General features: G+C 44.2%; 1 long non-coding RNA gene and 1 pseudogene across 1 annotated transcript; both read left to right on the forward strand.

The window, feature by feature from the left end:
- Nucleotides 1-2836: 2836 nt before the first annotated feature.
- LOC138428081 (histone H3-like centromeric protein A) lies at nt 2837-3747 on the forward strand (annotated as a pseudogene).
- Nucleotides 3748-15692: 11945 nt separating this feature from the next.
- On the forward strand, nt 15693-22838 carry LOC138428535 (uncharacterized). Its single transcript, XR_011252484.1, has 4 exons — nt 15693-15845; nt 17346-17427; nt 20234-21281; nt 22305-22838. It is a non-coding gene; the product is annotated as an uncharacterized lncRNA (long non-coding RNA).
- The last annotated feature ends 1012 nt before the right edge of the window (nt 22839-23850 follow it).

The raw sequence follows: 23850 nt of genomic DNA on the forward strand, positions 1-23850 counted from the left end.
AGGCGAGGCACGAGCTGGAGCCTCCTGCTTTTCCCAGGAGGTGGTTTCACTTCCAATGCCTTGTGATGCTCTCCAGTGTCTTAGGTTCCATAGCACGGTTGCTTTTCAGCTGTTACCTGCCAGCTTCTGACTCATGAGACCTGTACAACCTCCTTCAACTGAGTGCTGAGTCACTCAGTTGTGTTCAACTCTTCCTTCACACAGAAGAGGCCACGTCAGGGGCCCGTGCTTCTCCATCCTAAAGCTCAAGGGTCCCAGAGCATGTCATTTCCCTCAAATCACTTGCGGGTAGTAACAGCACACTGTAGCTTTAGGACCAAGCTAGGGTGGCAGTGCACATGTGTGCTAAGTCACTTCAGTTGTGTCTGACTCTTTGTGACCCCAGGCACTGTAGCCTGCCAGGCTCCTCTGTCCATGGGATTCTCCAGACAAGAATACTGGAGTAGGTCGCCATTCCCCTCTCTAGGGGATCTTCCTGACCCAGGGATTGAAGCTGGGGCTCTTATGTTTAATGCCTTGGCAAGCAGGTTCTTTACCACCAGCGCCACCTGGGAAGCCCAAGGATAGCAGGGGGAACATGAAAAGAGAGGAGGTGCCCCGGTGTGGTTATGTACATCATGGGAGGATGTCAGGGACAACTTCTTTTTAAAAAGGAAGAAAAGCAAGTTGCAAAACTGTTCTTTCATCCAAGAAATATTTACTGAGGGAATTCCCTGGCAGTCCAGTGGTTAGGACTCCATGCTTTCATTGCTGAGGGCCTGGGTTCAATCTCTGGTCAGGGAACTGAGATCCCGCAAGCCGTGCAGCAAGGTAAATATATATATATACGGAGCATGCACCATTCTAGGCACTTAAGACACTGCAACTAACTAAACAGACAAACCTGGCAAATAAGCAAACCCTGTCTTAAACGGTGATAATATGAGAAAAACAGAGCAGAAGGAGGTGGAATATCATTGACTCACAGCCTTAAATGGGGCAGATGGGGAAGGCCTTCCTGAGAAGGGGACCTTTCTGTGTGTCTGAAGGTCATGTATCTTGGTCTGCATATATATGCCTGGTGCTTCCCTGGTGATTCAGTGGTTAACATCTGCCTTGCAATGCAGAGAACAAAGGTTCGATTCCTGGTTGGTGAACTAAGATCTCACATGCCGTGAAGCAACTAAGCCAACAAGCTGCAACCAGAGAGTCCACAATGAAGATCCCACGTGTGGAAACTAGGACCTGACATAACCAAATAGATAAATAAATATTAAATATTTTTGAAAAGCCAGCCTGGCCTCAAATTATTTCAAGAGGTCCCTAAACCCCCGAGTATTCCCCTGCCTTCTTCTAAAGCCTGAAATTTCTGTAATGAGGGGGGAAAGAAACCTATTTAATTCCATTTAATTATATTAAATTCCTATTTAATTCTGTACTATCAAAGAGAAATATCTGATGGTTTTGGAAAAGCTGGCGCACAGCGCTCCCATGTTACCAGGTGACCGTGGAAGCATATGGTTGATGTCTGGACTTTGCTCCATCACAAGGGAAGGGGAGCACAAATTTCAAGAAGATAGGTGGGTCACTGAGTCAGAAGGAGCAAAGGCAGCTATCACACGGCACTCATCCCAGCTCAGCTGCCTCTGCCTGTTTGGCGAAGGACAAGGCAGCTGTCTGCTGTGTGGTGTGCATGTCGTGTGTCTGAAACCAGACAATTCCAGTACACTAACCATGACGTTCACACAAGGCAATTTAGCAGTGACCAGGCACCCTGGACACTCACTGATCAGCAGCGCTACGCTGGATCCTCACCTTCTGTACCATCTGCACTAAAGCGAGAAGGGAGCTCTCTAGCAGACCCGCTTTGAAAGAAAGGCTAAAGGAAATTCTTCAGATTCAAAGAGAATAATACTAGAGGGAAACAAATTTCAAGAATAAAGGAAGAGCAATAGAAATGGCAAATAACTATGCAAATATGAGTCTTACGGTTTTTTGGTCTGTGCCATCCAACGTGTGGGATCTTAGTTCCCCGACCAGGGGTGGAACCCTTGCCCACTGCAGAGGGACCTCCTAGTCTTAATCACTGGACTGCCAGGGAGTCCCTAATTTTAAAGAAGTGGCCAAAGCAGTCAGCTTTTTATACTTCTTATTTAAGAAATATTTATTTTTATGTATTTATGTAGCTGTGCCAGGTCTTAGTTGTGGCGCTTGGGACCTTCCATCTTCATTGCAGTAGGTGGGATCTAGTTCCCCGACCAGGGATCAAACCCAGGCCCTGTGCACTGGGAGCACAGAGTCCTGGCCACTGGACCACCAGGGCAGTCCCGAGACTATTTTGTATGTATATATGATGTACATATGTATGACAGCAGAAAGCAAAATTTCTAACACTGTCTGAAGCAGTTTCTGATGCATGAAGATGTAGCACTAAGTGGTGGTGAGGCTTCTATATTCCCCTTGACGTGGCACAATCTTATTTCCAAGCAGACAAAGAAAAGCTAAATATGAATACTATAATCTCCAAAGCAACCACTAAAATACAGAGATACATGGGGAAAAACATCAGTATGGAACACTAAGAATATAATCAACAATACAGTCGATAATAATGTAGGGGAATATAGTCAGTGATAAAGTAATACCTTTCATGGTGACAAATGGTGACTAGATTTACGGCGATCATTTTGAAATGTATAGAAATGTCAAATCACTATGCTGCACACCAGGGAACTAACAGAGGGCTGTAGTCAATTATACTTCAAAAATTAACAAGTTCATAGAAAAAGAGATCGGATTTGTCATTACTGGAGGTACGCAGAGGGGTGTTGGGAGGGGAATATGAAGAATCTAGTCAATGGGTACAAACTTCCAGAGCACCACCCAGCCGCGTCAGGTGGCCGGCCGGGGAGACCCGGCCTTCCCGGCCTCTGCCCCCGGACCCAGATCTAGAAGGAGCCCCGGGGCTGAAAAACCCTCTGCGCGCCCACCACCAGCCCACCGGAGCCACGAGCCCGAAACACCGAGGGGCGCCCGGCGAGCCCGGCTCCAGCAGCCAGCCCACCGGCCGGTGTCCAGGCGCGTCCTCCCGTCCACGGGCTCGCCGGAGACATGGGCTCCTGCAGGCGATCCGAGCGCTCCAGAAGGGCACGCACCTGCTGCTAAGAAAGACCCCCTTCTGCCGCCTGCAACTCTCTCATCCAACCAGCCTCCCCCCCTCCCCTGAGAGACTATCTCCTCCTCTCCCACCTCGGAGACCAGGAGAGCTGCATCCTCTGTCTCTAAACTCCCTGGAGCTGACAGCCACCAGTTAGGTCCCAAGAGTAAGCACCAGGAAAGAAGAACAGAGGTGAAGATTCACGGAGACTCGCGGAGAGAGTCTATCTTCTCTTGAGTCTCCTTCTCTCCACGCCTCCCCCCATCCCCGCTCCTCCTTCACCGGCAAGAGAAATACCTGTTCAATTCACTCGTGGTGTGGACTTCAGTTGGCAAACCCAGGCCCTGTTGGCCCTGCAAGAGGCCGCAGAAGCGTTTCTAGTTTGTCTCATCGAGGATGCCTGTCTCCTCTCCTTACTCGCCAGCCGCGTCACGCTCTCCTCAAAGGATGCTCAGCTGGCCCAGAGGATCGGAGGCATTCAAGGGCACGGCTGGGCTCTGGGCATACACCCGTGTCTCTGGTGGCTACCAGAGCCCCTGCCCGTGGCTAGGACCAGATCCATGGGGTACAAGGTGTTGCCTGCACTTGCTGTCTCTGAGCAGAGTGTGTGAGTTGTTTTCCTAGTTAGTTTTTTTGAGAAGGAGAAGACTGCATGGCTTTCCTCTCTAACAGAGGTAAAATATGAGAGAATCAAGGTATTCCAGAAATCCTGAGAATAATTTTCAGATGAAGATACTCTAAGGTTGACTTCGCTTTGCAAATTATTTCTATGACTGATGATTTGGAAAACATCAGATTTTCTAGGTTATAGGAGAAAAGGATAATTATTGATTATTTTAAATCCTCTTGTACCATTTAAATGTTTTACCATATGTATATTTACTTTTACTTAAAACATGATGGAACAAATAAGGGAAGACCACTCCAGTCAGTTGCATGGAAGAGCCTGGTGCATCCAGGATACAAATATCTGTCCCTCAGAGTGACTTCATCATCAGTGCAGAAGCAAGTTCCTGTGTGCACTGTGCCTGTCAACAGATCAAAAATTCAATTGAGATGAAAACAGAAAATTGTTAAGGTCTGATGTCTTACCTCCTTCTGGTAAACTCCTACCAAAGTCATTCAGAAATTCCAACTTGTAACATTTATTTGATTCTTTTATTTGCAAATCATAGATGTATCATAATTCATACCTCAGAATTCCTCATTCCTGGATTTTAAAGAGCCTTTTCAATGTTTTTACAGGTATTTATAACTTCCTTGTGGAGAGATAATAAATATAATTCTTAATGAAAAAAATTGAAGCAAAGTTACTGTTATACAGAGATTATACTGTGTTCTTTGTGTGTTAGAGCTAATTTCTTCATTGGGACACTGTTTTCCAAGAGTCACAATTTAAACAAGAGAATTGAGGGCTGTATTTTTGTCTCCAATGGAGTAGAGTGTGAACTGATAAAATCCTTGCCCTTCTTTTGTAACTGAAAGCAGTGTAAGAGACTTCCAGGGAAACATGAAGTGCCACCAGAAGACTTTTGATATTGTGTGTGATGAAAATGATTAGTGAGGGTGGATATTAATAATGATGCAGTCAGCCAACTGAATTCAAACTAAATGGAAGGACCAAGTTCTGTTGTTTAATACGTTTTAACCCTTTGGAAAAACTTTTTCCTGTTCTACATCAACTCATTTTTATGTAAACACTGGAATAAACTGTATCTATGAATACATTTTTTTAAAGGTACAAACTTCCAGTTGTAAGATAAATAACTACTAGGGATATAATCTACAACACAATAGATACAATTAATAAACACTGTTCTATGTTATATATGAAAATTGTTAAAGAGGAGAGTGAAAAGGTTGACTCAACATTCAGAAAACGAAGATCATGGCATCTGGTCCCATCACTTCATGGGAAATATATGGGGAAACAGTGGAAACAGTGTCAGACTTTATTTTGGGGGGCTCCAAAATCACTGCAGATGGTGACTGCAGCCATGAAATTAAAAGACGCTTACTCCTTGGAAGGAAAGTTATGACCAACCTAGATAGCATATTCAAAAGCAGAGATATTACTTTGCCAATAAAGGTCCATCTAGTCAAGGCTATGGTTTTTCCAGTGGTCCTGTATGGATGTGAGAGTTGGACTATGAAGTAGGCTGAGCGCCGAAGAATTGATGCTTTTGAACTGTGGTGTGGGAGAAGACTCTTGAAAGTCGCTTGGACTGCAAGGAGATCCAACCAGTCCATTCTACAGGAGATCAGTCCTGGGATTTCTTTGGCAGGAATGATGCTAAAGCTGAACTCCAGGACTTTGGCCACCTCATGTGAAGAGTTGACTCACTGAAAAAGACTCTGATGCTGCGAGGGATTGAGGGCAGGAGGAGAAGGGGACGATGGAGGATGAGATGGCTGGATAGCATCACCGACTCAATGGACGTTAGTCTGAGTGAACTCCGGGAGTTGGTGATGGACAGGGAGGCCTGGCGTGCTGCGATTCATGGGGTTGGAAAGAGTCGGACACGACTGAGCGACTGAACTGAACTGAACCGAAGTGAATATTGAACAGGACCTTAAATGGCCAAAAAGACTCTGACAAAGACGAACACAGCTTGGAGGCCTCTTCCTCTCCGACTTCAAACTCCATCACGGAGCTGTAGTGACCACCACAGTGAGGAACTGGCAGGAACTCAGACACGTGGACTCCAGGAAAGAATAGCGAGTCCAGGAAGGAACCCGCATGTATGCGGTCAGTTCATGAAAATCAAACCAGGAACGAGAGAAGAGGAAAGGACAGTCTTCTCAAGAAACAGTGACAGGAAAACTGGCCACCTACATGGAAGAACATCAGTGAAGGTGATCCTCTAGATCATCTAACAGAAATCGAACTGAAAACTCGCCATTTTGCACATGGAGCTCTTTCCCCTCTGAGTTCTCTGAGATGGAGCTCCGGTCAGGTCTTCATCTCTTCATTTTTCCCTCTTGCAACGCCTCCCTGCTGGCGAGCACCGAGGCAACCCCGCTCCTCTCAGCCTGGACGCAGCCCCGTTATCCAGGAGCCCGAGCCCTGACCGCCCTGAGGAGACAAAGCTCCCGCCAGCCGAGTCTGAAGGCAAAGCATCCTGCGCCCGCGGGGCAGAGGGGGTTTGGGCGCCCCCTGCGGGCCGCCAGAAAAGAGCGGGCAGCTCCGCGCTCACAGACCTCCGAGGGCTCACCCAGAAGCAGCTCTGCTGTGAGCACTGGAGGCCCAAAATGAAATGGAGCAGAATAGCTCCATGACCCTCCTCAAAACATGGCTAAGGAACAATCAGAGCCTGTATGGAATGCAGCCATAAAAAGGAACACATTTGAATCCATTCTAATGAAGGGGATGAACCTAGAGCATATTAAACAGGGAAGTCAGTCAGAAAGAGAAAAACATGGAATCTAGAAGGATGGGTCTGACGAATCTGTTCGTCAGCAACGGAGATGCAGACATAGAGAACAGACTTAGGGACAAGGGTGGGGAACAAGAGGGAGAGGGTGAGATGAATGGAGAGAGCAGCGTGGCTGCAGGTACACCAACATTTGTAAACAGACAACCAGTGGGAATCTGCTGTATGACTCGGGGAACTCAAACTACGGAGAACAGTGTGGAGATTCCTTAAAAAACTGGAAATAGAACTGCCTTATCACCCAGCAATCCCACTGCTGGGCATACACACCAAAGAAACCAGAATTGAAAGAGACACATGTACCCCAGTGTTCATCACAGCACTGTTTATAATAGCCAGGACCTGGAACCAACCTAGATGTCCATCAGCAGATGAATGGATAAGAAAGCCGTGGTACATATACACAACAGAGTATTACTTAGCCGTTAAAAAGAATACATTTGAATCAGTTCTAGTGAGGTGGATGAAACTGGAACCGATTATAGAGTGAAGCAAGCCAGAAAGAAAAACACCAATACAGTATACTAATGCATATATATGGAATTTAGAAAGATGGTAACGATAACCCAGTATGCGAGACAGCAAAAGAGACAGATGTATAGAACAGTCTTTTGGACTCTGTGGGAGAGGGAGAGGGTGGGATGATTCGGGAGAATGGCATTGAAACATCTATAATATCATATGTGAAACGAATCGCCAGTCCAGGTTCGATGCTTGATACAGGATCCCTGAGGCTGGTGCACTGGGATGACCCAGAGAGATGATACGGGGAGGGAGGTGGGAGGGAGGTTCAGGATGGGGAACACGTGTATACCCGTGGCAGATTCATGTTAATGTATGGCAAAACCAACACAATATTGTAATGTAATTAGCCTCCAATTAAAATAAATAAATTTATACTAAAAATAAATAAATAAAAGAGTGTGGGGACACACGTACACCTATGGTTAATTCACGTGGGTGTATGACAAACCAAGCCAATATTGTAAAGCAGTGATCAATGAACTAAAAATAAATAACTGTCAAAAAAAAAAGATGACATGAAATGAACAGAAACACAAACTTTGCAACTAACATCGTAATTCAATTTAAAAAACTATAAAACTTCAGAAAACAACAAAAGATCTACATGACCTTTGGTCTGGCGATGAGTTCTAACACACAACAAAAAAGCCAATTTTCCAAATTATGAAGATAAATTATTTAAAACATTGACTTTTACAATTTTATACATTTACTCTGTGAAGGACCTTATTTGAGAGAACCGCAAGACAAACTATGAAATGAACCACTGACCACCCACCCTTGCCAGGCAACAGAGAAGAGAAACAAACGACTTGCAGGAGTCATCTTACAACAGGAAGTCCTGGTAAGGAACAAGGAACTAATAAGCTACCACCAACCAGGATTCTGGAGAGGTCAAAAAGAAATGGGAGACTGCAGTGCTAAGGTCCTACCAACTTCCCAGGATCCTCCTCCCTGGAATACATCTCGGCTGAGTGACGCCTCTGCCCCCAGGAAGGATCCCAATTCAGAATGACTGGCAAGAGACAAATCAGAAACTAACCCAATGACCAGAAAACCTGAGACTGTGAGCCACGTGGCAGAGCAGTTCTCTCCGTTTCCCTCACCCTCCTGCCCTCCGCCCCGGCAGCCCTTCCTAATACAGTCTCTTGCTTGGACGGCATTCGTCTCCTCAGAAAGTTCATTTCCAAGTATCAGACAAGAAGCCACTCTCAAGCCCTGCAAGGGATCCCCCTTCCTTCACCAAAACCACGATCCAGGAGAAAATATCTTCCAAATGCTACCTTGTAGAGAAGGAAATGGCACCCCCTCCAGTATTCTGGCCTCAGAAATCCCAGGGACAAATGAGCTTGGTGGGCTACAGTCCATCAGCAGGGCATTTCTGAGGGGAGGAAACAGTCCCAGGGAAGCTGAGGCGCTTGCCAAAGGCCCCAGAGCTTTGGATGGCACAGTCAGAACTGTGGCTGAGGACTCCAGCGGTCAGGCCTCTTGATCCTGGCCTCTCTCCCCGGGTACATGTGTGGCAAACTAGAATTAAAAATATGCCTGCGGGCTTCCCTGGTGGCTCCGTGGTAAAGAATCCACCTGCCAGTGCTGGACACACAGGTGTGATCCCTGCTATGGGAAGATCCCACATGCTATGGAGCCAGTGAGCCGCAGCTGCCAAGCCTGTACTCTAGATCCTGGAAGCCGCAATGCCGAGCTCACATACTGCAGCCACTGAAGCCCGTTATCCTGTGCCCCGCAGCAAGAGGAGCCGCTGCAGTGAGAAGCCCGCACACCATTAGTTATGGCCCACGCTCGCCCGAACTAGGGAAAAGCCCACACCCGAAGACCCAACAAAGCCAAAAATAAATACAATTGTTTTCCTAAAAAATGCGTATCTGACAAAGAATCTCTACTCAAATTGTCCAAGAACACTAGAGCAAACAAGCCCATTCATAACTGGTAAAGACTGAAATAGACACCTGGAAATGGAGGGTATATATTTCCACTGTTTCACCATCTATTTCCCATGAAGTGATGGGACTGGATGCCATGATCTTCGTTTTCTGAATGTTGAGCTTTAAGCCTACTTTTTCACTCTCCTCTTTCACTTTCATCAACAGGCTTTTTAGTTCTTCACTTTCTGCCAAACTACAGGGGCACCTCTGGGTTTTCTGTTTCCCTCGCTTTTCTGACTCTTTTCTTAAAAATACGCACATTTCTTCATAGAATGCCACAGTGGAAGGAAAACAGGCCTACAATTTTTAGACCTCAATTTGCAAAAACACTTGGAGCTTGTGTTTTGTTTTTTTTTAATTAAAGCACCACATAATTTACAATTTTTACACGTTCTAATTATTCAGTTCCAAAACACCAAACTTATTGCACAGGGTCCCCATGGAAAGGCCCCCTCTCAGCAGGACAGCCACAGATTCCACCATGAAAGGGCAGCAAGGTGCCCTCCACCCTTCTTTTCTGCCTGGGTGGCCACCAGATTTTTAAATCCATGCACCCTACTAAGTTTCTAAGGTGTAATTCGTGGACCCTTCCTTTTCCCATCCCAGCAGGTGGTCAAGGGCCCACCGGGCTGCAAAGTGCCAGAAGCAGGGCTGGGCCAGCTGGCCAGAGTGAGGGTTATGACGTCCCTGCAGGTGAAATCACCAGGCAGGATAAATCCCTTGGACTTCCAGCAGGCACTAGGCTGCTTGGGAAAACCGCGCGGGTCTGAGCTTTATGCGAAGGGGTAAAGCGGTAAAAGGCTTGACCCCAAAGGCGAGGCCTTTCTGCGACCGCCAGGTTAGGGGGCTCAGAGACTGTGCCAACAGAGAGGGCGGAAAACGTGGTTCACTGCTCCACTGAGTCCCAGTTCCCTTACCTGTGGTCCACACCCGTCCACTCCGCTCACTGAATGCCAATCAATGGGGACCCAGGAGCGCATGAAACGGGCGTTCCCAGCCGCAATGGAGACCCCTGAGAGCACAACTGGGACGCCGTGCCCCCGACTCGCTACCCGTGCACCACCCCCCCACCTTCCCCCACATGCGCTCCCGGTGTGCCCCGCCCCCGCGCCCACTTCCAGGAGAGGCCCTTGGGCCTGGCTACTGCCGCCAGGTGAAACACAAGGACAAGCAAATCCACCCCACAGAGACAATCCAACCTTTTTATCAGCTGATCTGTCTATGATTCAGGGATAAAACTATGACTACAGAAAGCAAAGATGACCTGACCTAGGACGGCCATGATATTCTATAGAACCAGACAAAATTGGTTACAAGGAAACTTCTTTTTTTTCTTGGAAACTGTGAAGCTGCTTCTTTGGCTTACACAATTAAAAACAATTCAGTTCAGTTCAGTTGCTCAGTCGTGTACGACTCTTTGCAACCCCATGAATCGCAGCACACCAGGCCTCCCTGTCCATCACCAACTCCCAGAGTTCACTCAGACTCACGTCCATCCAGTCGGTGATGCCATCCAGCCATCTCCTCCTGCCCCCAATCCCTCCCAGCATCAGAGTCTTTTCCAATGAGTCAACTCTTCGCATGAGGCGGCCAAAGTACTGGAGCTTCAGCATTAGCATCATTCCTTCCAAAGAAATCCCAGGGTTGATCTTCTTCAGAATGAACTGGTTGGATCTCCTTGCAGTCCAAGGGACTCTCAAGAGTCTTCTCCAACACCACAGTTCAAAAGCATCAATTCTTCAGCGCTCAGCCTTCTTCACAGTCCAACTCTCACATCTATACATGACCACTGGAAAAACCATAGCCTTGACTAGATGGACTTTAGTCGGCTAAGTAATGTCTCTGCTTTTGAATATGCTATCTAGGTTGGTCATAACTTTTCTTCCAAGGAGTAAACGTCTTTTAATTTCATGGCTGCAGTCACCATCTGCAGTGATTTTGGAGCTCCCAAAAATAAAGTATGACACTGTTTCTACTGTTTCCCCATCCATTTCCCATGAAGTGATGGGACCAGATGCCATGATCTTAGTTTTCTGAATGTTGAGCTTCAAGTCAAGTTTTTCGCTCTCCTCTTTCACTTTCATCAAGAGGCTTTTTAGCTCCTTTTCACTTTCTGCCATATGACCATTATATCTACTACTGTGGGCAGGAATCCCTCAGAAGAAATGGAGTAGCCATCATGGTCAACAAAAGAGTCCAAAATGCAGTACTTGGATGCCATCTCAAAAACAACAGGAAGATCTCTGTTTGTCTCCAAGGCAAAGCATTCAATATCACGGTAATCCAAGTCTATGCCCCAACCAGTAACGCTGAAGAAGCTGAAGTTGAACGGTTCTATAACAACCTACAAGACCTTTTAGAAATAACACCCCAAAAAGATGTCCTTTTCATTATAGGGGACTGGAATGCAAAAGTAGGAAGTCAAGAAACACCTGGAGTAACAGGCAAATTTGGCCTCGGAATGCAGAATGAAGCAGGGCAAAGACTAATAGAGTTTTGCCAAGAAAATGCACTGGTCATAGCAAACACCCTCTTCCAACAACACAAGAGAACACTACACATGCACATCACCAGATGGTCAACACCGAAATCAGATTGATTATATTCTTGCAGCCAAAGATAGAGAAGCTCTATACAGTCAACAAAAACAAGAAAAGGAGCTTACTGTGGCTCAGATCATGAACTCCTTATTGCCAAATTCAGACTTAAATTGAAGAAAGTAGGGAAAACCGCTAGACCATTCAGGTATGACCTAAATCAAATCCCTTGTGATTATACAGTGGAAGTAAGAAATAGTTTTAAGGGACTAGATCTGACTGATGGAGTGCCTGATGAACTATGGAATGAGGTTCGTGACATTGTACAGGAGACAGAGATCAAGACTATCCCCATGGAAAAGAAATGCAAAAAAGCAAAATGGCTGTCCAGGGAGGCCTTACAAATAGCTGCGAAAAGAAGAGAAGCAAAAAGCAAAGGAGAAAAGGAAAGATATACCCACCTGAATGAAGAGTTCCAAAGAATACCAAGAAGAGATAAGAAAGCTTCCTTCAGCAATCAATGAAAGGAAATCGAGGAAAAGAACAGAATGGGAAAGACTAGAGATCTCTTCAAGAAAATTAGAGATACCAAGGGAACATTTCATGCAAAGATGGGCTCGATAAAGGACAGAAATGGTCTGGACCTAACAGAAGCAGAAGATATTAAGAAAAGGTGGCAAGAATACACAGAAGAACTGAACAAAAAAGATCTTCGCGACCCAGATATTCCCCATGGTGTGATCACTCATCTAGAGCCAGACATCCTGGAATGTGAAGTCAATTGGGCCTTAGAAAGCATCACTACGAACAAAGCTAGTGGAGGTGATGGAATTCCAGTGGAGCTGTTTCAAATCCTGAAAGATGATGCTGTGAAAGTGCTGCACTCAATATGCCAGCAAATTTGGAAAGCTCAGCAGTGGCCACAGGACTGGAAAAGTTCCGTTTTCATTCCAAGCCCAAAGAAAGGCAATGCCAAAGAATGCTCAAACTATCGCACAATTGCACTCATCTCACATGCTAGTAAAGTAATGCTCAAAATTCTCCAAGCCAGGCTTCAGCAATACGTGAACCGTGAACTTCCTGATGTTCAAGCTGGTTTTAGAAAAGGCAGAGGAACCATAGATCAAATTGCCAACATCTGCTGGATCATGGAAAAACCAAGAGCGATCCGGGAAAACATCTATTTTTGCTTTCTTGACTATGCCAAAGCCTTTGACTGGGTGGATCACAATAAACTGTAGAAAATTCTGAGAGAGATTGGAATACCAGACCACCTGACCTGCCTCTTGAGAAATCTGTATGCAGATCAGGAAGCAACAGTTAGAATTGCACATGGAACAACAGACTGGTTCCAAATAGGAAAAGGAGTACGTCAAGGCTGTATATTGTCACCCTGCTTATTTAACTTCTATGCAGAGTACATCATGAGAAACGCTGGACTGGAAGAAACACAAGCTGGAATCAAGATTGCTGGGAGAAATATCAATAACCTCAGATATGCAGATGACACCACCCTTATGGCAGAAAGTGAAGAGAAACTAAAAATCCTCTTGATGAAAGTGAAAGAGGAGAGTGACAAAGTTGGCTTAAAGCTCAACATTCAGAAAACGAAGATCATGGTATCTGGTCCCATCACTTCATGGGAAATACATGGATATCAGTGGAAACGGTGTCAGATTTTTTTTTTTTTTGGCTCCAAAATATACAGATGGTGATTGCAGCCATGAAATTAAAAGACGCTTTTTCCTTGGAAGTAAAGTTATGACCAACCTAGATAGCATATCCAGAAGCAGAGACATTACTTTGCCAACTAAAGTCCATCTAGTCAAGGCTATGGTTTTTCCAATGGTCATGCATGGATGTCAAAGTTGGACTGTGAAGAAAGGTGAGTACCAAAGTATTGATGCTTTTGAACTGTGGTGTTGGAGAAGACTCTTGAGAGTCCCTCGGACTGTAAGGACACCCAACCAGTCCATTCTGAAGGAGATCAGCCTTGGGATTTCTTTGGAAGGAATGATGCTAAAGCTGAAACTCCAGTACTTTGGCCACCTCATGCGAAGAGTTAACTCATTGGAAAAGACTCTGATGCTGGGAGGGATTGGGGGCAGGAGGAGAAGGGGATGGCAGAGGATGAGATAGCTGGATGGCATCACCCACTCAATGGACATGAGTTTGGATGAAGTCCAGGAGTTGGTGATGGACAGGGATGCCTGGCGTGCTGCAATTCATGGGGTTGCAAACAGTCAGACATGACTGAGCGACTGAGCTGAACTGAACTGATATATACATGTTTGGCCTCATAAGCAGTGCGACTATTTTAAAGAGCTATCATAGTTTACATACTTTATAGTTCGTATCTTTCACTCAGTGGTCTATTTCTGAGATGTGATCATGTTGATACATTCAATGATATTTTCTACATCATTCCCACCTCCCAGTGGGAGCCAAGATATGTTCTATGCCTGACAGTTTTCAGAAGATCATGTGTAAATTACATAAAAATGTGAGAGCAGCACATCTTTAGAGGATCTGAAGGTACAAGGGATCTAGAAGTACCTTAAGCAGGTCCACACTGATTTTCATAAATGCTCTTAGCTGCTTCACTCAGCCTCAGTAGATGCAGTGTTGGCTCCACAAAACACAATGACTTAAGAATCAGCCTAAGGATCAACCTTACTTTTCTTTTTTAAGTATTATTGCATTAGTATTTATTAATGAAATTCAAAATGTCATTTCAGATCCCTTTTATGATGCTATTCCCATAGCTCTCTTCTGACTTTAAACTGTATTTATGACTGTCTAAGCCCAGTGTTTATTATCATTTAGGGATCACCTTTAAAAAAGATTGTTTCGCTGGTGGCTCAAACAGTAAAGAATCTGGCTGCAATGCAGGAGACCTGGGTTCCATCCCTGAGTCAGGAAGATCCCCTGGAAAAGGGAATGGCAATCCACTCCAGTATTCTTGCCTTGAGAAATCCATGGACAGAGGAACCTGGTGGGCTACAGTCCATTGGATTGCAAAGAGTCGGATACGACTGAGGGACTAACACTTCCACTTTTCTTTGTATAAAATAGTTGCCTATAATTAAAGATGCCACAGAGACGTGTCCAAGGGTTTGGACAAACCGCAGATTATATAGCTGTTTTTGGTCAGTCTCCTAACATGGGGTGGCGAAGATTCAGACAGATTATATTAAAATACACCATCTTAACCAAGTGTACATTTGAGTAACGTTTAGTACAGTCATACTATGCTACAAGATCAAAGTATTTCTTTAAGTCCTGTGTGCTACCAGAGAACAAAATGATGCCTGTGACGTCTAGGTTGAAAAGGGAGGAAAAGGAAGAGAAAGGAAGGTAGGTAAAATGATGGAGGCAAAGGTAACAGCTTTGCCTTGGAATGAACGAATCCAGACTCAGCCCTTAAAACGCTGCCTGGCTTTGGCTAAGTCTTTTAAACCTTTCTGGACCGTTCTTTTCCACGTCTGAATAATGAGAGGTTAGGTTTAGATGATTTCTAATGAATCTTTAAGTTCTGAAATAGCTTATGTATTAAAAAAACACACACACAACCAAATAAAGTCACTTATGAAGAAAAAGAGAGAAGAAACATTTCCCAAAGAACAGAAGATGGGGAATGCCACCAATAACCTCAAGCCCCACCTGCTCACTAAAGTGGGTGTTGATAAAGAGGATATCTGCTCTGCTGCTTCAGCCTGGAGCTCTGCAATATGAAAGCTGACTACCTCCATCTGCACCCAGTACCACTCTCAGCACCCGCCTCTTAACCGTCTCCAATCCCCCGCGACCCCAGGGGGCACGCTGGTTCTCGAAACAGATTTTGGTGGTCTCGCAATAACAGTGTTCCAGTATTGAGTGATGAGAGTCGCTGCACTGTCTCAGCAGGGAAAGAAGGGAGAGCTTTTTGCAAAAGGGACTGAGGGCATTTAAGAAAAGCTTCCAGAGCTTGGAACGACTCCGCCGGAGCAGGACAGGGCCAGGCATCAGCCTCGGCGCGAGGTATAGAACAAGCCAACCTGCAGACCGTTATCCAGAAGCTGGGCTCAAAATAGGAGCGCTCGGCCGAGCGTGCGCAGCGCGCCTGCGCCGTACCTGCGTGCGCATGCGCTCCGGCCATCGCGAAAGCTCGCGGTCGCTCCGAGGCGCAAGCTGGTGGTCCTCGTCCTCGCTGGCTGCGTTTACCTGAGGGACCTGCGGCCGCCCCCGGCCGGCGCCGCAGCCCCCCGGGAGCCCGGCCCCGAGGTGTGAGGTGAGCCCCGGGTCGTGCCGGCCCCTTCCCGTCCGGCTCAGCGGGAAAAGGACTCGGGAGTGGGGACTGAGGAGGTGCCGCCGCGGCTGCCCGCTCCTCGGTCTAACCCTGTGCGGGAGAGCCACCAGCCGCCGCGGCACCTCCTCCTCAGGGATCGTTATTCTCGTCGCCGCCGAAAAAAAGCCTTGGGCGCCGCGCTGTGGAGGGGTGTCTCGGGGCTTTCTCGGGGTGGGCGGCGGGCCGGCGGTGGAGCCCGAGTTTGGGGCTGGGCGCTGAGGCGGACCGATGCCCCCGGACTGGATTAACCCTCTCAGTCCCGAGCCCGCGCCGAGCAACCTGTTCGAGTCTGGCCCGCGCTTTCTCCGCGCCGCCCTCGGCCCAGCCCTGGGGCTCGGTCGGCACCGCGGGGACGACTGGCGCTCCTGGGCCGCTGGGGGCTGTGGGTGGAGCACGCGGCCGCTGGCGGGGAAGACGATGCGCCTTGGGCTGGGTGCTGGGGTGCGGGTGTCGTCGGGGTTTCCCGGGGCCCGGGCGGCGTCGCAGCATCTGGACTGCCTCCTGTTTCTAGTCCTGAAAGTTGTCCGCTCTCCTCCCTCCCGTCAGTTTTGCAAAGTCTGCATATTCCTTCTCAAGGCTTCCCCCTCTGCCCCCTTGGACGCTCCGTGTGTTTGCCCTGGGGTACCGGGGGGAGGTTCATCCATGGCCTCTGAAATAAGGTGCTGTTAAACATTTCAAGACATTTTAGCATCTTCCTAGACGTCTTTTTCAGAGTTAGGTGCCTTCCTCAATAAAAGAAAAAGGGGGGTGTTTTTTCTTTCTTTCTTAAAAGAACAAAAGTACATTCCACTAATGTAGGCAGAGGAGTCAACTTGAAGTTGCAAAATATCTAGGAAAGAGAACAAAAGGTCTGGTTTTTGGCCCAGAATAAATGAAATTTTGAATTTTGGTTCCCTTCTGAATGTAGGCAGACAGCAGCAGAGCAGACCAGCCGCTATAGAAATAAATGACTGCTCTAAAAGATTGGTCAAACAAGATCTTATTTTATAGAAGTAGTTTGGAGAGACCTGTAATGTTTATTTACGGGAATTGGGTTACTTGGCAAAGCCAAAACCACAGGAGCAAGGAAACAAAGACTTCACAAGGGGGATGTTACCTCCCTCTTGAGCCTTCTTTTAGCCTTTAGTGATGTGCTGACAGTCAAAGGGATAGATAAATCCCTAGTTCTGTTATGAAGAACCATTTACTCCTCAATAATGCTTTCCATCCGTAGCTGTTTTTTTTCCCCCCATCCATAGTTTCAAGCAAATCAATAATCTTTTTCCTCCAGAAAAAGAAGGTGGGGGGGGGGGAGTGTGTGTTTGAAGTATAAACCAAAACATAGAGGTAATAAGATAGGAAATTGATGTGAAAGCTTAAGTGGGCAGGCTTGCAAGGATAGAGCTGAAAATAAAAGATAATTGAGATGCAATTCTTACAGTGTTGCCTTTTATTTATTTGCAGGTTCCTCCTCTATACCACCACTGCCGCTCCCCCCCCCCCCGCCCCCGCCCCGCAAATGCTTAGAAGCTGTCAGGAAAATAAGGTAATTAGTAAAGCCTACTGTCTTATCTTCTCTTTCCTCCTCCTCCGTGTTTTTTTTTCTTTTTCTCATCCACTAATATTCCCTGCCTCTACATCTCTCCTTAATCTACCAGTGCCCTATTAATCGAAGAAGAAAGGACTATAGGTTCTTTCATCCCTTTTTTCATCTTAGGTACTGTATTCCTCTGAGCTTTATTTTGTGCTTTGAACATTTAGGTGGATTTTTCTAGAGAGATCCCCAGCCATGATTGAGATATTTGAAGTAGGGAGGCTTGAGGGAAAGATAAATAGTAAAGTGCATGTTCTTTCTTTGTATAGCACAATGTTGTGATAGCGTCATCATTGGGCAAAGAGAGGGGGTTTTAAACTCACTGTAAGTCCTCTGTTGCCCACTTGACAGGCAAAAAATCTCTCTCCCCAACTTAAATTTCATATGTGTTAATAAAACTATGAGATTTATACTGAAAACTTATCCTGAGCCTGTTAGTTTGTTGATGTTAGACTTCAAGAGACATGTGGTAGGAAACAGTTCTTACTGCATCTTTACCTTCTTTCACAGGGAAGAGCAGTGTTGGCCTCAAGTGTTTTTTAAGCCTTAAATCTCTAGAATTACAAAAGCTGCAAATGCCCACAAAAAGAGCAGTAGTGCAAATGAAAAGCAAGACTTTGAAATATGTATGAGAGGAATTGTTCAGTATAGATTTGGGAGAAGAAGGGTCACAGTGTCTTGAGGAAAGAAGTGAAGGTTTTTAATAGTGGCATTTCCAGAAGGTTAGGAATGAATGTTTGAAGAGTAACAACTCCTCGTTGACTAGAAAGCAGTTTTAAACTGACTGTTGCATCAGAAATGATGAATCTATCTTTGAGTTACAATTTGTTATGCTGAGAACTAGCAACAGTTTTGGTGGATCCAAGGAATGCGCTGTGAATGAAGTTTAAGAAAAAACAATTAGGCGGCTGCTGCTGCTAAGTCACTTCAGTCATGTCCGACTGTGCGACCCCACAGATGGCAATAGGCTGCCATCCCTGGGATTCTCCAGGCAAGAACACTGGAGTGGGTTGCCATTTTCTTCTCCAGTGCATGAAAGTGAAAAGTGAAAGTGAAGTCGATCAGTCCTGTCCGACTCTTAGCGACCCCATGGACTGCAGCCTACCAGGCTCCTCCATCCATGGGATTTTCCAGGGAAGAGTACTGGAATGTGCCATTGCCTTCTCCAAACAACTAGGCTAGTAGGCCTAAAAAAAAAAAATCCTGGTCCCCAAAGTTTATCTCATTAAACTAATTTTATAGTCAAAACATGCAACCTTACTAAAGGGGAAAAAAAAATCAGGAGCTTGATATTAGAGCATTTTCTGAACATATTTCAATGGAAAAGGGAAACCAGGCTGGAATTTCAACCTGATTTTTTTTTTTTAATCCAAACTCTGGCCATCTTTTAACTTTCCAGTTTCGTTTTTAGTTTTAAAAGATCTGCTTCTGCTTTCTCTAATATTAAAAGTAATGTATAATTTGTAAGATGGACTGGATTTTGATGCCTACTATTCATTTTAATTTTGAACTTTAACGTATTTGTTTTTCCTGTATTTTTTTAAGCCCCATCACTCAGCACACTGGAAGATTAGATTATCTTTTGTAATCAGTAGATGACTAGATGGACTTCAAAAATTAGATAAAGTAGCAAAGTGATGCCTTGAGATTAGTAAGAATCTAGGCCCTATGAATTAAATATGCTGCTGCTAAGTCACTTCAGCCGTGTCCAACTCTGTGCGACCCCATAGAAGGCAGCCCACCAGGCTCCCCCATCCCTGGGATTCTCCAGACAAGAACACTGGAGTGGGTTGCCATTTCCTTCCCTCATGCATGAAAGTGGAAAGTGAAAGTGAAGTCGCTCAGTCCTGTCCGACTTCGACCCCATGGACTGCAGCCTACCAGGCTCCTCCGCCCATGGGATTTTCCAGGCAAGAGTACTGGAGTGGGTTGCCATTGCCTTCTCTGATGAATTAAATATGGAGCTATGTAAACTTTAGCAACCAGAAAACAGTATCCTGAGAATGAATTTATTTATTAAATAAGATATGGAAAACAAAAGACCAAAACACACATGAGTTTTAGGAAAAGGAATCTAGCACTTTGAGCAGTGATATGCTCTCAGGGTGTACTTTGCTTTCTAACAAGATGATAATTTCCTTGAGAGAAGAAGCTTCAGAAGTAGTGATTGCTAATCCTTATAATGCAGTCTTGGAAAACTCTGAAAGGAGACAAAAGAATATCCTCCTGTTCCCCTTGTAGCTTGGAGAAGGCAATGGCACCCCACTCCAGTACTCTTGCCTGGAAAATCCCATGGACGGAGGAGCCTGGTAAGCTGCAGTCCATGGGGTCGAGAAGAGTCGGACACGACTTGAACAACTTCACTTTCACTTTTCAATTTCATGTATTGGAGAAGGAAATGGCAACCCACTGCAGTGTTCTTGCCTGGAGAATCCCAGGGATGCGGGAGCCTGTTGGGCTGCCATCTGTGAGGTCGCACAGTCAAACACGACTGAAGCGACTTAGCAGTAGCAGCCCATTGTAGCCAGTGTGTTTAATTTCTGAATTGGAAACACAAAATGTTATGTACATTTATAGTGTGTCAAGATAAGTAAATCTAAGCTGCGAAAGATGAAAGGAATCACTTTCTGTACAGAAAGTGTGAATTGGAATAGAACTGCTAACATCTTTTGTTGCAGGGCCTTGCTGACAAGCCCCCAGGGCCCACTTTTGTCATTGTCTCTTCTGGGATTCTGCCTGCCTTCTTTTCTCTTCACAGTTGCCATCTGCTTTTCCCACCTGAGTTCTTGGGGTCTGGCTTTGTAGCCAGCCTCTGAAGACAGTCTTCCAAGATTGCATCCCCTTTATTGCTGGTCTTCAGGACAAATACTGAACTTATTTTAGGGGCTTTTACTTTTTATCATCAAAAGAGAACTGGTAAATTGGGGAATATCAGATTCCTGATGTTACACATTGATAAAAATTAAACAGAACTGAACATGGAACAACAGACTGGTTCCAAATAGGAAAAGGAGTATGTCAAGGCTGTATATTGTCACCCTGTTTATTTAACTTCTATGTACTCTGCATAGAAATGCTGGGCTGGAAGAAGCAAGCTGGAATCAAGATTGCCAGGAGAAATATCAGTAACCTCAGATATGCAGATGACACCACCCTTATGGCAGAAAGAGAAGAAGAACTAAAGAGCCTCTTGATGAAAGTGAAAGAGGAGAGTGAAAAAGTTGGCTTAAAGCTCAACATTCAGAAAACGAAGATCATGGCATCTGGTCCCATCACTTCATGGGTCATAGATGGGGAAACAGTGGAAACAGTGTCAGACTTTATTTTTTGGGGCTCCAAAATCACTGCAGAAGGTGACTGCAGCCATGAAATTAAAAGATGCTTACTCCTTGGAAGAAAAGTTATGACCAACCTAGATAGTATATTCAAAAGCAGAAACATTACTTTGCCAACAAAGATCCGTCTAGTCAAGGCTATGGTTTTTCCAGTGGTCATGTATGGATGTGAGAGTTGGACTGTGAAGAAAGCTGAGTGCCAAAAATTGATGCTTTTGAACTGTGATGTTGGAGAAGGCTCTTGACAGTCCTTGGACTGCAAGGAGATGCAACCAGTCCATCCTAAAGGAGATCAGACCTGGGTGTTCATTGGAACGACTGATGCTAAAGCTGAAACTCCAATACTTTGGCCACCTCATGCAAAGAGTTGAGTCATTGGAAAAGACCCTGATGCTGCGAGGGATTGGGGGCAGGAGGAGAAGGGGATGACAGAGGATGAGATGGCTGGATGGCATCACCAACTGGATGGACGTGAGTTTCGGGTAAACTCCGGGAGTTGGTGATGAACAGGGAGGCCTGGCCTGCTGCGATTCATGGGGTCACAAAGAGTCGGACACCACTGAGCCACTGAACAGAACTGAACTAAACTTTTTATTATCAAAAGAGAACTGGTAAATTGGGGAATATCAGATTCCTGATGTTATACATTGATAAAAATTAAAGTGTAGGGTTAAATGTATCTAGTTCTTTTTGTTTTCTGATGAAATAATCAGGTCACTTAATCTGAAATTAGTTTTCCACATATCTTATATTGCTCTGTAAAGAAGTAAATGTCTCTTTTCTCAGGGTTAAGTCATGAATAACTGTTGTGCGACCCCTCATTTTTTACTGGTCCTTGGCTCCTGAGACTGTTCCCTCCAGTTACTCCAGCAATTCCCTTTATTCAGCTGAGATTCTGCAGATTCCTATAGCAAAAGATATAATATCAAAAAGAATGCAAAAAATCTTTTAACCTGTATGTAATCAGTTGCTGTATTTTGTCAGTATTTCCTGGTTTCCTCAATATTCTGTGTCCTGCTGTCTGAAACTTGCAGCTTCTTCAAGGATGGTTCTCTTAGGAAAATGGACTGTTGCTATCCATACTCACGTGATCCTGATTAGAAGCATTTATTTCATTATGTTATTGAAAAGCAATTTAGAATATATATCAAAAGTTTTTTTTTAACTGTGCATAATATTTTGTTCAGCTGAGAGGTGATCTGATTTTTTTCAGTATTGAAAATCAATTTTTGACCCATTCTAAGTTTATCATCATTTTTTTTGCTTTTCTTGCAACCTGTAGTAGGGCATTTTTGTGTCCCTTGGCATGTTACTTAATCAACAGCCAGGAAATCATTGATTCAAGTAGTATTATTGTCAGCACACGTTTATAGATTTAGCAGACTTAATTTTCCCATACACAAATAACGTGACAGATTTTAAAATAACATTTCAGCATTTATAATACTTTACTACTTTTTTGTTTTGTTTTTGTTTTTTGACCATGCTGTGCAGTGTGGGACCTTAATTCCTTGACCAGGGATCAAACTCGAGCTCCGTGAAGTAGCAGTATGGAGTCCTAATCACTGGATTGCCAGATAAGTCCCTATAATATTGTATTTGTAAACAATTCAGATAGTTTTATTCTGTTCCATGTATGTATGTTTTTGACAAAATGGGAGACTATATGCTGTTTTGTAAACCATTTAAAATTTTATTTTTCACTTATTGTATTGTTTTTGTCTTTTCAAGTCAGCATATACAGATCTTGCTCATCATTTTTAATGAGTGTGTTATGTGTTGGTTGTACAGTAGTTTAACCAATTCCTTATTGGTAGACTTTCAGATTGTCTCTGGGTTTTTATTTCATAAACAATGTTGTACTAACATTTCAGTTATACATCATGTATACTTGTGTTTACTTTCTTAGAATAAATTATAGAATAGGTCTGCTGAATCAAATTATATACATTTTAAGGGCTTTTGGTGTCCATAGCTATTTTTTTGAAATACCAACTTGTTTGCTTTTCCTCCAGTAGTATTTGAAAATGGAGAATTTCCTGGCGGTCTAGTGGTTAGACACTTCACTGCCTTGGGCTGGGTTCAGCCTTGTTTGGGGAACTAAGATTCTGCAAGCCATGTGGGACAGCCAAAAAAAAAAAAAAGTATTTCCAAGTGTTGGAATGTTGAATATATTCTTTTTTCTGAACCCTCTCCTATACTGTGTTCTGTTTTTCTTACTTTGCTCATCTGATTGGCAAAAATGTTATATATCATGTTTGTATGTTTTTATTAGCAAAGTTGAATATCTTTTCATATGTTTGTTGGCATTTGTATTTCTTTTGTAAATTTATGTCCTTTTCTCATTTTTCTATTAAGGTAGTATTCTTTATCTGCTTTTTAAGAAATTCATTTTATATATTACTTTTGCTAAGCACATAATTATGTGCAAATATCCTGTACTGTTTTAAATTATTCTATTTTAGGTAGTATTTATCAAAATATGACTTATAGATCACTTGTAACAGTACCAAGATAATCATTAGAATGCATGTATATCATTTATTTTCCAGAGGTTCGGATTTCTTAGACCTATGGGGGGGTTTCTATGAATCTGCTGCACATTAAAATTAGGGAACCTCTGATTTGGAAGAAATGTAAAGTCCTTAATATTTTTACTGTTCCTATTTTTCTTCTTGTCTCATGGCAGTCTATGTTTTTTTCTTATTTATCTTAATAATCATAAACTACAGTCATAATGTATTAAGATTTTATCCTACCCCAGCCTAAAAATAATTTTATAAAAATGTTTTGATATATGGAAATTTGAATGTTAAAGTGCATAAAGGAAAGCACTTTCTTAAGTCTGTGAGAAGCATTGTTTGTAAATGAGGCAAAAGGAATAACTGAGAGAAAAACAAGTAAGATAGAGTAGACAGAAGTATAAGGGGGTTTCTCATCTAGTTTAAAAAACTCAATATTACTTTGTTGCTTCCTCAAGTTTTGTATGGTAATCTTCTTTGAACTGTAAATTTGGAACCCATACTGCTTAAAAAATAGT

Source organism: Ovis canadensis, chromosome 23 (assembly GCF_042477335.2).
Source record: "Ovis canadensis isolate MfBH-ARS-UI-01 breed Bighorn chromosome 23, ARS-UI_OviCan_v2, whole genome shotgun sequence".
Lineage (NCBI taxonomy): Eukaryota > Metazoa > Chordata > Mammalia > Artiodactyla > Bovidae > Ovis > Ovis canadensis.